This window comes from Dryobates pubescens, chromosome 26 (assembly GCF_014839835.1).
Source record: "Dryobates pubescens isolate bDryPub1 chromosome 26, bDryPub1.pri, whole genome shotgun sequence".
NCBI lineage: Eukaryota > Metazoa > Chordata > Aves > Piciformes > Picidae > Dryobates > Dryobates pubescens.
Window position 1 is genome coordinate 9270006 of NC_071637.1, and position 13496 is coordinate 9283501.

The following is a 13496-nucleotide window of genomic DNA, read 5'->3' on the forward strand; positions in this document are numbered from 1 at the left end:
TGAAACAAGGAGTGCCTCCAACTGTTAGAGGTGTAGTAAAACAATTAGAAATCTGAGTAGAACATGAGCCATTTACTGCAGACTTACAAAAATCTTTGCTCTGCAAAGCTGGTTAGTACCATGTGGCTGGTCTCAGTTTATAAGCTGTCATTAGGCGCTCTCTATAATCCTGCCAGCACACCCTGCACTTGGGGAAACTGGGTGGTAGGGTTCAGGGTTGTAATGTAAATTCATCAAAGGATTGGTTCAGGATAACCACTGGTCTGGTCTAGCATAGTTACTGCTTGTACAGGGAAGAGGGGAGACAAGGTAGAATTGATGAAATCAGGCTTGGCCAGTACTGTACCTGGCCATTTCCTGAAGCTGTTTGGAACATTTTCTGTTTGCTTTCTCAACGTAACCCAGGCAAAACATTGTTTGGTAGATTTTTGTATTCTGTTGAGCTTTACCCTGCCAAGCACACAGTACAGAAGTTGTTAACTTCTGGAGGATGTTCTCACCTTGCTGACTGTAGCTAATAGGATTGTGCATACCATAATTCGAGTGTTCTGATAAAGTTACAACTTCCTAAAAATTCTATTTACAGTTGAAATTTCTACTGTTGGGTATTTGGATAGAAGTGTGAATTAAATCAGACTCATTGGCAAGGGCTAGTCCCTGAACAACAACAAGCTATATCACAAAAATAGAAAACCTCACTGCCTTTGGGTATGCAGTAGCAGTAAATCAACTCAGATAAAAATGAGGAAATCTCCACACGTGGCTGAGGATTGATGGTACCTCTACACCAATGACATTTTTGTTGACAGTCTGATGGAAAATAGCAACACTTTCCATTTCATTTCTGTTGTGAAAGGCCTTTCTTTTTAAGGTCTCTGCTATTAAAAGCTTCCATTTGGTTTTGAAAATGTCTCCCAGCATTGGTGTTAAATGTCTGTACTCTCAAACAGCCTCTGGGGAAGGATTTAAACTTAAGGTTTGTCTCCCCTTTGTAGGGAGTTAGAGAAATGTTCATGTTACCCAAGACAAATATGTGATGACGATTTAGTCATGCTACCTAAGACAAACACATTATGATAATTTATGCACTTCAAGGGCAGTTGACATTTGAGATAATCAAGTTACTGTTTATAGTGGTTGACTTTTGATGAGGGGTGCAAGGATTCTATCAACCACAGATGGAAGTCTTGGCAACTCCAGTGCTGCTTTTGTAGAGAGCTATGTTAAACCTCCTGTAAAAATGTGCCCCAACCATTTCACATTTAATTTCTTTCTTTTGAGTTGCAAAGTCAAAATCACATTAAGGATGACAGTACACTTTCCACCTCCCTGGCTTGTACAGTTTCTTACATGAAAGCAGCAGCAATTAGGAGATAAGAATTGGAAACCCATAGATGGTTAAGCAGATTAATAGAAACCTTTCCCTTCAAGTCAGTAGTTGAAATTGTGCTTGGTCCTTGCTCTATCTCTAATTATTCTACAGATAGAAATATTAGGAAACTGCTCACTTTGTATTAGTAGCCAAGATCCTTCATGAAGACAGATTTCTTCAGACTACAGCATTTCTTCTACCTCTTTCTCCTCTCCCCAGCTAATTTTTTCACTGCCATAGAGAGTCAGTCTGGTAGCCTTAGTTGAAGCAAGGTAGGAGTACACAAATCTGTGTAGACTGCCTAAGCAGATGGGACTATGTTGGTACATTGCTAGACTACCCACTTTGCAGAAAATACTGCTACAGCACATATGCAGACAAAAATGTGTGTGTGTGTATGTATATTTTTTTAAAGCAGCAAAACATGGACAAATTTTACTCATAATTACACACTTTATTATGGTCATGATCTTTGGTTTTTATAAATGGTAGCAAAGTCTACTGTATAATTACTGTAGTTAATTTGTCCTACAACATTTGATGGAACTACAGTTGAGGATGATTTTCTTTGTGCTCTTCACCTTCCAGCTTTGCACGTTAGTGATAGGGAGTAGCTTGTGGCTACTACTGCAAGGTAACTGTTGTGGAAGTTCTGCAATTTTTCTCTCCTAAGATATGCTTCTCACAGTTCTTTGCTGTGTGCTGTAGCCATCAGGGAGATGGTGATGTTTATGAACAGCCAAAAGGTGTGCATTGTAGCACTCCCATTGACCTGTACAGTCACCTCTCTATCACCTTACTGCAGGTACAAAGTACCATGGAGTGAGGAACTGAATGCATGAAACTCTATAGACAAGTGTGGGCTGGTCTGTTGTGGGTTTCTTGTTGTCTTTTTGTCTTTTAGTTTCTTGAAGTAACTGGAGGGCAGGAAGTACAAGTTCATGGTTAACTTTGCTTTGGATACAGTAGCTGACTAATGAAGTTCAAACCACTTTTACCTACAATACTTTCCTACTTTCTAATGTGGTAGCCACCCTTACTCAATGAGCATGGAACTTTCATACCATTAATGCTCACTAACCAGTGTTTTTCACTTCAGCCATGTGTACTATGCATGACACTTTGCTGGTGTTTCCCCTTTTTTATATCTAGCTTGGTCTCTGACTTGTCCAAACAATAGACTGCTAAGTAGCTCTGTGTGTGTGTTTGTTCCTAATGCTGTTAGGTGATACCAGCACAAAAAACACACATCAGGTTAACTTTGTTTGTTGTCACTGGCTAGAAGTTTTGGACACAGTTTTATTGCCATTGTATTTGATATGACAAACACTTAATAAAATAAAATTGCATTTCATTTCATATCAAAGCAAAGATTTATTTAATATCATGAAGTTTCAACTGATGTCAGTTGCTATGGCAACGTGCAGAAACTTTGTGGTTAGCATAGGAATTAGCTCAAGAATTTCCTGAGTTTCATGTCAAATGTGAATAGCTTGGAAAGCTTTCCTTATACTAAACAGGATATGTGGGATAAAGAAGTAATTGAACCTGCCTTTTAAGGAGCAGAGGGAAAGAGTCTGTGATCTTTCTCAAAGGTGAAGTTCTTGATGTCAGAGGTGATACTAAAGTTAGGAAATTTTTCATCGTCATTTGTCTAACTTGGTATTTTCATTTCTCCTTTGTACTGCAATGGAGAATGCAAAGTTTGTTTTTTATTCCACAGTAGATTTAATGCATTCATAATGAGCTCTGGATCAGGCTTCAACACTTCCTAGCCTGCTGAAAAATAAGCATTTAGGCTTGCTCTTTTCTCTGCTTATATGGTGATCTGTGGTTTCATGCTAAAATGTTTGTTTCATTAAATGGAGGTATATAGATACCAGGATCATGAACACCACTCACAAATTGGCAAAACAAATTAATCATACAATTAAAATAATGTGAAGTGAAAGTGATTAACTCAGAGCCAAAATAAATCAGTTCCCCTTAGCCATAATAAATTCTGAAGGAAGATAATAAGGGACATTCTCTATAAATGTAACTTTCCTGAAACATCTCATTTTCAGTGACTAGCTTGTCATTAATTCTAAATTTCTTCTTTTTGTCAAATAAACCACAAGGTCGGTTGTTCTGGATTAGTGCACCACATATACTTAGCTGGATTATATGAACCAAATTGTCACATTCTATTCTCTTAATTATAATGAAAGGGAAGTTCTAGTTCAGCTTCGAAAGTGCTGCTGTCTCTGTCTTTTGTTTATGAGCTAGGACTGAATTAATGAGCTATAGTAGTCTGTGTAATTATACAGCAACAAATATTGAAGGCACAAAGCAAACCTGGAAGTCTGCAACAACTCCTAAGAAAAATGGAATTATTTTTATTTGGCAGATGTGACAGTTAATTTGGAAGCAACAGAGTAAGGAGGATCTAAGAACCAACTTAAGAGGTTGCTGCACAAAGGTGCCACCAGCAATGGCTGGAAGGTCTGTGCTGTATTTTACAGGCACCAGAAGCACAGTGAGGTTTTCTGATCGCAGGGCATTAATGAGCTCTATAATAGCTTGTTCTAAGGAGTTCTGAGTGTACTTGGTAAACCAAACAATGCTTTGGAAAAAACACTTAAGCTTCATTGTTATGTGTACTTGTGCAGGTTTCCTGAATTCAGACCTGTCATATTTGTACAAAAATTGCTGTGTGTGGAATTAGGGGTGGAAACAACTAGAAATTAAGCTTCATTTTTGTTTTATTGCTGTTAGTACCTTCATCAAAACTCACTGAATTTCACTGCATAGACTTTATTCTACAGATGTGGCATGCCCTCTAAATTATTTTTTTTTTCTTTTTACCTAGATGTGTGATTTTTACAGATGTTACAGGGATTCTTTTGATTGTAGTTAGGGAACAAGAAGAGGTGGTATCTTCAGACATCCAGGCCTTCTGCATGCCTGAAACAGCTGATCTGAGCCATTACAGAACCAGCAGTACAGAGTAGGAAAATCCTTAGCAGTCTGCCCACATTCCCCCATGTTTAACATTTCAGTTGTGTTGATGAATTAGGGTTGACTCTTGTCTGCTAAACCATTACTGAGTCCCCAGACACATTAGGGTAGAGGAAGGAAGGGAATTAAACGTAGACTTCATTGCTGTCTGTAATGGGGTGAATGTAAGACCACACATGGAAAGATTTCTGCCTTGGTAGAACAAATGTCCTCAACTTAAAGTCTACAAAAGCTGAATGTGATCTGCATTAAACAAATAGTGTAACTGTTCCCTAGACTTTGTATTAAAATTGACTCAAAACCAGTACCAAAGCTGCTAAGAAATACTGATAGAGAGCAAAAAAGCAGTAATTGGTCTTAAGAGAATAGGCAAAAGCAAGAATAGAAAAAAAAAAAGAAAATAGTGGCCAGCATATGTATATTTTAATATCTCTGCAATGTAATTTTTGAGGTTGTATTATTATTTTTCACAAATGGAAAAGCTTGAGAAAGCACATGTCATTGCTCATCATATTTTCTTTTTTCCCTGTGGCTGAAAAAGGGCTACAATCTGTAGGCAAAGGCAGCAGTGCTGTGAGAAGAAAGGACACAGCCATTTTATAAAGAATAATGAGATGAAAAATACAGTAAAGCCTACAACTGTTCTGTCCTTGATTGTTGATATTGAGCTTTAGTAGAGCATTTAAAAGCTTGGAAAGGATTATAGCCATGCTACTGGCTGCCACGAAAATGCCACTTCAAGTGATAAACCCTTCAGAGTGACACTGGTATTTCAGAGAGTATCACAAGTAATTACACAGGTGAAGAAGTGACTTTTTAGTAGCTCTTTGGAATTGATTTCTTTATTCTTGCCCACCCCTTTTTATCCTAATCTTATGTCATCTCCATTCTCTGTGAAGCAGATATTTGGAATGCTTATCTCTGTTTTCCAAAGCGGTATGTAGCTGAAAACCAGGTTGGAAAAGACCTCAGCGATCATCATCTATCCCTAGTGCTGGCAAAATGTGAAAACGTGGTTGTTTCTTGATCCCTAAGGAGAGGAAAATTCTTTAAACCCTTGTCCCAGTATGAGTGGAACAGAGTCAGACAGCTGTGATGTCCAAACTATTGCAGCTAAAGTCATAAAGTGCATGTAGTTGTCCTGGTTTCAACTAGTCATTTGGATCAAGAAAAGCTGGGGTTTGAGTGTGAAAGCCGGAGATTTGAATGCCTGTTTTTGAGCCAGAGCTTGCTGGGTAGAGCAGTCATTAAAAGAGGGAGCAAGATAAAGATATGCTGACATTTCTACACTAATCCTTTTGTGTTTACTTTTCAGAGGAGATTCAAATTAGTTTTATGAACTAGTTCAGATACAATGTAAGTTGAAGACAGACAAGCAATCAGGCATGCAGAGCGTATCCTTTTGAGCATAGTGTGATTTATAAGATGAGGAAAAATTTAAGATCCATAATTCTTCTGGATGCCTTTTAGAGGTTGCATTCATTGCTCCAGCTAATCATAAAAAAAATCTTGTCTTTTGCATAAAGAGCCAATCAGTGCTAAAAGCTTCTCTAAAATAACATTTTTATACTCCCTGTCCCAGCTGTCTAAGTATTTCGTGAAGCTACATACTAACATCATCCAAGCAAGAATTAGTTGAGATAAAGAAATTTTTAGGCCAGAATAGCAGCTAAGAAAAAAGAATTGAAGTCCATTTGAGGTATCTGTTTTACTGTAATTTCATCTAGTAACTTAGAATTGAAATCTGTGATTTTAAGTGCAAGGAATAAATCTTACTGGAGGGACTTTCTTTCTGTTATTAAACTCAGTCTGCTTGCAGAGTGTGTAAACGTGGGGCTGAAAATTCACCGTTGTGCAGAATTATGGAAATTAAAATTGCCAGAGAAGGACTAACAATAAATCCTCCTCTAGCAATGCAATGAAACCAAGACTTGAAACACAAATGAAACCTTGAGCTCCTTCAAGTCTAGGTGACAGTTCTGCAGGCTGAGGGGCTCTACAAAGACAATCCCATCATAGGTCAGTTTTGCTCTCATACTCACCTTTGTTTTGACCACAGTGGGGCTAGAAGGGCTTCTGAGATAAGCTGGTGTGGCCCTTTCAGGACAGCACTCCCACTTACTACAGCAATAGCTGCTCATTTTGATTGAGTACTGTGAGAATATAAAAAAAAAAAATCCCTTTTAAAACAAATAAATAACCAATATTGATCTTAAATTTTTTAAAAGAACTTTTAAAAATGAAGTTTCTGTTCGGTTCTTTTTCACCTCCTCAGATTAGCAGGATATGTTTACTTATCAGCTATTGCAGGGGTGAATTAGTGCTTTCAGAGCTTTGGAAAGCATCATGTAGGTGTCAAGAGTTTAAATAATCTCTCAGATCACATTTATCACTGTATTTAATAGGATTTCAATTAGAATGCCAATTAAAGCTGATTTGTTTTAAAAAAACAGACCTATTTTTAATTACAGCATGCACATTCAGGCTTATATTTCATTGCACCAGGATCATTGAAGTGCTGTCTTTATTCCTAGATGCACAAGGACAAAGCTTCTACTCAGTTCTCTGCAATTAGGAGGAAGTAGGAACATTATCTCATCAAGTGCAGAAGGGAGGAGCTGAGGAGCAGATTTTTGTGGCCCTGCTGGCCGGATGGCTGTGGTATTTTAGGGCTCTACCCCAAAACGCTCTGGTTGCGTGCATTTCTTGAGCTGAAGTCTGCCAACACAGGCTCAAGAGAAGCTAGAATTGGTTACAGTAGCTAGAGATCCCTCTTTACTTCAGAGTTCAACATTCTGTGTTGAAATTCTGTACTACCACTATGTCTGAGGCCTTAAGAAAGTGGCACTGTGCAGCACAGATCCTTATCTCTTGTTCAGTCTGCTCAGTGTGACTTCTGCAGGACTGTAAAGGCTTGATGCTCCAAGAGAAATCTTCATCTTGTGCAACTGAGGCTGGCATTGTCTGTCCTATGCAAGATCATCTTGGCCCTCTTGAAAGTAATGGTAGACTGGAGGAATAGTTTAATGGTTCCATCTGGAATATTATGTACAGTTCTGGGCTCCCCAGTTCAAGAGGGACAGGAAAGTAATGGAAAGTGTTTAACAGAGAGCTGTGAAGATAATGGAGGGACTGGTGCATCTTTCTTACGAGGAAAGACTGAGAGACCCAGGGACATTCAGTCTGGAGAAGAAGAGGCTGAGAGGAGACCTTACCACTGTCTACAAGTAACTGAAGGGTGACTGTCATGAGGATAGAGACAATCTCTTTTCAATGATACCCAGTGATAGGACAAGGGGATTGAGTTTACATCCAAGGAAATCACAGGAAATTCCATCTCACCATGAGAAAATGTTTTAATTGTTTATTTTTTTTTATACTGTGAGAGTTCTGGAGCCCTGGAACAGGCTGCCCAGAGAGGTAAAGAGAATCTCTAGACATCTTCAAAACCCACCTGGACATGTTCCTGTGTGACCTACTTAAGGGGTCCTGCTTTGCAGGGGGGTTGGTCTCAGTTATTTCTGCAGATACCTTGCCAACCCCTAGCATTCTATGATTCAAATGAGACTGCTTGGATTATACCACATTGTGCCCCAAAGACAAGAAGGGCAGGTACTAGCCCTTAGATTTTGTTCTAACAAAGGCATGTAATCCTAGCCTGGAAGCAGTCTCTCTGAAAACAATAGGACTATGCAAGTGCTTCAGAAGCTGAGTAACAGCAAAATGCCTGTTTAATAAGTAAAAGGCATGTTTAATATTCAGTACCTCTAAAGCAGAGCCCATATGCACTGTCACTTCCTTTCCATCATGTTCTCAAATCTCCCTTTGCAAGTTCTATTTGTATTTTATTTTTACTGGTATTAAAAGGTGGGCTGATTTATGTTTCAGACGGTTTTGTCCATTTGTAAAGTGGCACACCAAGTCTTAATATGTCATCTGTCAGCACTGTAAATCTCCTGCTTCTGGATATTCTGATACCAAGGCAAAATGCTGTCTTTGAAGTTTTAATAGAATAACTTCCTTACCAGCCAAAGGAAATGTTTTCAGGATATCAGTTTCCTTCAGTTTCTCAGTGTGTTATGACCGCACACAGAAGCTGTGCTTCACTAGCTGCAGTTTGAGGAAGTGCACCTCTTGTGACACTTCTCCTGGCTAAGGATTTTAAGTGTAGATTTGGAATATAGCATTATAAATGGTGACACTGATCACTGGTGTGATCTGAAGTATCCTCTGAAAAAATAGTTACCTATCTTCTCGCAAGTATCAGAGCCTGAGTTTGTCTTAGTGACTTATCACTTGTGAGCTAAGCCAGGAAAGCTAATGCATGGCATTTTACAACAGCAAAACAAATGCTTAGCTTAAACCACCACAAAGCTTTCACCATCAGTCACACACTAAAAATTGCTTCAGTTTAGTCTTGCCACTCAGTCTCAATATTCTCATATCCCTGTAGCAAATAGTGGCTAAATGTAGAATTCTTAGAACAATGCACAGCATGACATTATGTATAGTAACTGTAATGGTGATCCATTCCCACATGAGTATTTAAATACCTCTTTTCTGTGAGATCTGGAGTCAGAACATTGAAGACTGAGGTAATTCTGAAGCAGAATGTGACAAATGTCTGGACTGTGTGCCATATGCGGAAAGAAATAGAATAAGCTTTTCAGCCACTTCTATAATTAAACTAAACAAGGCTAAAATAAACCCAGAGTGGAAAATAAATTTGAGCTGAGGATATGATTACACCTAATTTTCATGGGCTTCATGTCATTCTGCATTCACAGCATAATTCCCTTTTAGCACAACTGTAAACATTTTGTTCTCATCTGGTCATTGATTGCTGTTATCCTAAGGAACAACTTTATCTGTAAGCGTCAAGAAGATCATGAATGTCCAGCCCCTGTCCATGATAAATGTAATACTTCCAGGGAGAAGCTGCATTTGAATCCTTCCTCCCCGCTGCTGTTGTATTCTTGGCACACACTCTGAATTTGAGCAAAAAAGATAGACCTAGTCTTGTGAGTCATTTTCTTGATTGATCTAATTTACCTTGAAGGTTAATGTATTCTAAACTAATTCAGAGATTAATAACCACTTAAAGATATATGAAAGACATTTAACTGTATACCAGACGAGTGTTGTAACCTAGTTTATTATCTCTTCAATGACTTTGGGAGTTCATTTGATGAGGTTTAAGAGTTATTTGATTGTTTGATGCATAGAGTGGCAGGTACAAAGCAGAAAGGTATTTTCAGAGCTCGCTAGTTATTTCTGAAAACAAGGATGTAATTCTATTTGCTTGTACTGCATAATTCAAATAAAACATTTATGTTCAAGGTGACATGTCATGTTTTGTTGGGTTATTCTTTTTTTTTTCCTTATAGCATGCATTAAAATTCTTTCAGTGATTAAATAATTAGTTGGATCAGAACAGTGCTGGACCAGTCCATTCTCCAGTCAGCTTTGGATTTCTAAGAGGATACAGTTCTTCCTCATTTTTTGCAAGACTACACCAGAAGAGCAGTACAGAACTTTGCTGTTATCTTAAGAAACAATGTCAAGTTTAGGTGTTACCTATAAAATGCCAAGTCTGTTGTATGCCTTAAGGCTTTGGATGCATCCTCTTTCTGCTGGAAAATAATGTCCAGTAATTTTTTGAATAATCTATGTTTGTCCTGGTAGAATTAGCAGATGGAAATGTGAGACAGTGCTGTATGTGCCTAGGAGCTCTCACTGGGCTGCCATATGTTCAAAAATCTCAAACAGTTTCCAGTGTAAGAGGAGATGCTCGTTGTTACTTAGAGGTATTTGTGCTGAAGATCTTCATAGTAAGTCCAGCATGTCTTGGCTGGGTCAGGCGTATTGTGCATAGATTAAAAAAAGTAATTGCATGGCATATATGCAGGAAGTCCAAAGTTTTGCAAAACCCTGGACAGAAATATTGTGTGTTGGGGCTGTAACATCCTGTGTTTTGGCCTTAGCAGAAGATAAAAGCTGAATGAAGCTAGTCCAAGTTCAGACTTTTTCCCTATCTGGGAGAAGGGCCATAGGCTGTTTAATTTGTGATATGTAGATTGGGTGAGAGCTTTACAAAAGAGCTTGTGGCCAAAGTACAAGGAGTGGTGCTAACGATCTGCTCCAGTTCTGTATAAACAGAGGAGAGAGTTGTTTGGTATTTACAAATGCTGAACATCTTCAGCTGCCAGAAATTGGTGGGAGTTGCAAGTGTTAAGCAGCATCAGGGAACAGATCAGGCAAATAGTGTCTGTTTACTGTAAATATTTTGTTTTATATTTACAGCCAGATAGGAACTAAAATTGTGAGCGGCCGTGAGGCGCAGTAATACCTCTGAATATTGTGTGCGATGCCACTGGCTGACCTTTAAAAATAACAGAGATGATATACAAGGTGTTTTGTTGCCAAGAGTGTCCTACTGCTTGTAGAGCTTGTATCATCTTTTATCTGGGTTTCTATCTCAAACCATTCTTGCATGAACAGTGAATGCACAATGAGCCCTGGCTACCTGATTTATGTCTGCAAGCTCCTGATGACTTCATAGCTCATGACTGCCAGAGCAAAACTGAGCCCAGATTGATTTATGAGGGGTCATCAATAACAAGTGGAAGAAAAGAACAAGAACTAATCTAGAATCAGACCTCTGTATGCAGCCCTGGTCTAGACAGGTACTGAAATAAAACCTAAGCCAAGCAAACAGTTAGAGAGTTATAGAGTAGTTATAATGAAGAAAACTCACCTCAGGCTTTGTGAAGCTGCAGGTACTGTTGTAGGGATCTATACATAAGTTCTGCAAGTAATACAAAAGCTTTTCATTTGAGTTCTACTGGGCTGTCAGAGGGAGTAAAAGACCTAGCAAAGAGAGACAGTAAAAACCTCAACAAATACTAAGAAAGAATCAAGTGGATGAACTCATGAATAGATATACAAATCTCTAAGGAGAAGCAGCATAGCAGTGCCTTGCTTAAGGCACATCCTGTCATCAATCACTATTTTGTATGTATCTACTCCCTTAAAATGGTGTCTCAGGACTTGCTTTGTCCCCTCAAACTGGAAAACATAGGAGAGGCAGGATTTCAGAAGTGCCATTGTCAATGCCATTAAAACAAAAAAAAAAGCCATCAAAAATTGTCTTCTCTTGGATTACACACCACTAGAATACTTTCCTGAGAGTAATACAGTCCAGTACATGCTGTTTGTCCCATGATTTAGCTTAAAATGCAGAGGACGTGTAGCCAGAGAGGTATTTGTCAGGAAAGCACACAACAGGATCACTGTTCTGTTTCTTATCAGTGAGTTTGTCCAAAGCATTTGACACTGACCAGTCCTGGACTTTCACAATGACCTGCAACTTAGGTTCTCCAAATAAAAAAAGTCCCAAATGCTTGTAAAATTCCTCCAGGAGCCTTGGGGTTTTGGCATGCCCCAAGAGGGAGAGGATTGTTTCTCAAAAATGCAACCAGAGACAAAATCAGCTGCAAGCCAGGAAAGCATCTGCAGCAAGTTAAGATGAGTGCTGTGACAGTATGGAGAGATTTTTCTCTAGCAGAAAGCCTGGCAGATGATCTTTGTATCATTGATGGGCCAGCACTGTTTTGTGCACACAGTTAAACAGGCTGTGAAGCTTTACAGGCACCGAATCACATTGATTTACTGATAACTGCCCCATGAAATCACTCACGTACACAAAAAGTCATGAAGCTGGTTATGAGCTTGATTTGAGAGGTATGGAGTCCTAAAGAAACTTGGCGGGGGGGGAAGGGACATTAGGCCACGTCATTTTGTATCACAGACTGTCATTAGTCATTTTAATTCACAACATATGCTAGCCATGAAAATTTTTACTGTTTTGGAGATGCATTATTGGAGGCTGTTCTCCTGGACAAAGAACTGTCAAATATCATTAGCACAGCCTGTCCATCTTTTGTGTTGCTGGTTTTTAAAAGAAATAACTCCTGGAAGCAATATAGTATCAGCCTGTAGATTAAATTAAAGGTCTGCAAAGTGGATGCTTTTATCTGATTTTCTATACATGGCAGCACAGATTTGCTACTGATAATGCAAACAGCTCAAGAGAGCTTTCATCTGCTTACCACACTGTATATTCAAAGTAGGAAGATGTTTTCTTTTGCATCCTTTGGAGCACATCAGTCTTCTAGGGGGGCTGAAATCATGATCATTGCGTCACACTTCACTGAGCTGGTTTTGCCTCTGGAATGGAAGACAATAGCTTTAGAACATTTCCAACTCAGATGTTATGTGGTGAACTAAAAGTATGTCAGCAGGGCAGTCAGATGATAATCTTCAAATAAATACTGAAGTACCTTGACCTCAAGTCATATGGCATTGGTATCAGTACAGCTGGGAATTATTGACAGCAAAGAGGGCATGCTGGTGTTGACAGTTTGCATTGGGATAGTTTGGTCTGGCCAGCAACAAAGCAACTGGCATGCTATTGGGAATGGTATCAAAGCAAATGGCACTGAAAACTAAAAGGCTTACAAGACAAGAGTTTAAATATTTACTGACTTACACCTGCTCATGGAAAGGATTTGATGACTCAAGATGTAATAGAGTATTGCATGTGATTCAAAAGTGCTTAGCATTGTAATGCGATTGATTACTGCAATATCTCAAGATGCAGCAAAATGTAACATGATGTTCATCAGAGAAGAGAGGTCCCTTCAGATGTCACCATGTACTTCTGAAGCCTGCAAGAAAACTTGCATCTTAGGGACTTCGAAATTTTTAGCCTTACTCTAGCCAGGCATTGCTCTGCACTTTGACCTTTCTCTTTTCTTCTGTGCTTCTGTCCTGGATGCAACAACTGTAATCATCAGATGGAGTATCAAAAGACTTCTAGTTACTGCTTCCAGGTCATAAAAAAAAGAAGAAAGAAAAAAGAAGGAAAAAATATCTTAATAAAGTAAGACTTTAATGTCTGTGGACTTTGACTGAACATCTTATTTTGACTTTTCTCAGAACAGCTGTGCTGCTTGAGATCCATGCAGTGATACATAGATTGCAGTGCTGACATACTAGCATTTGCACCAAACATCCTTGACTATGTCAGCTTCCCCTTTAAGTTAATCATTTCACAAACTTT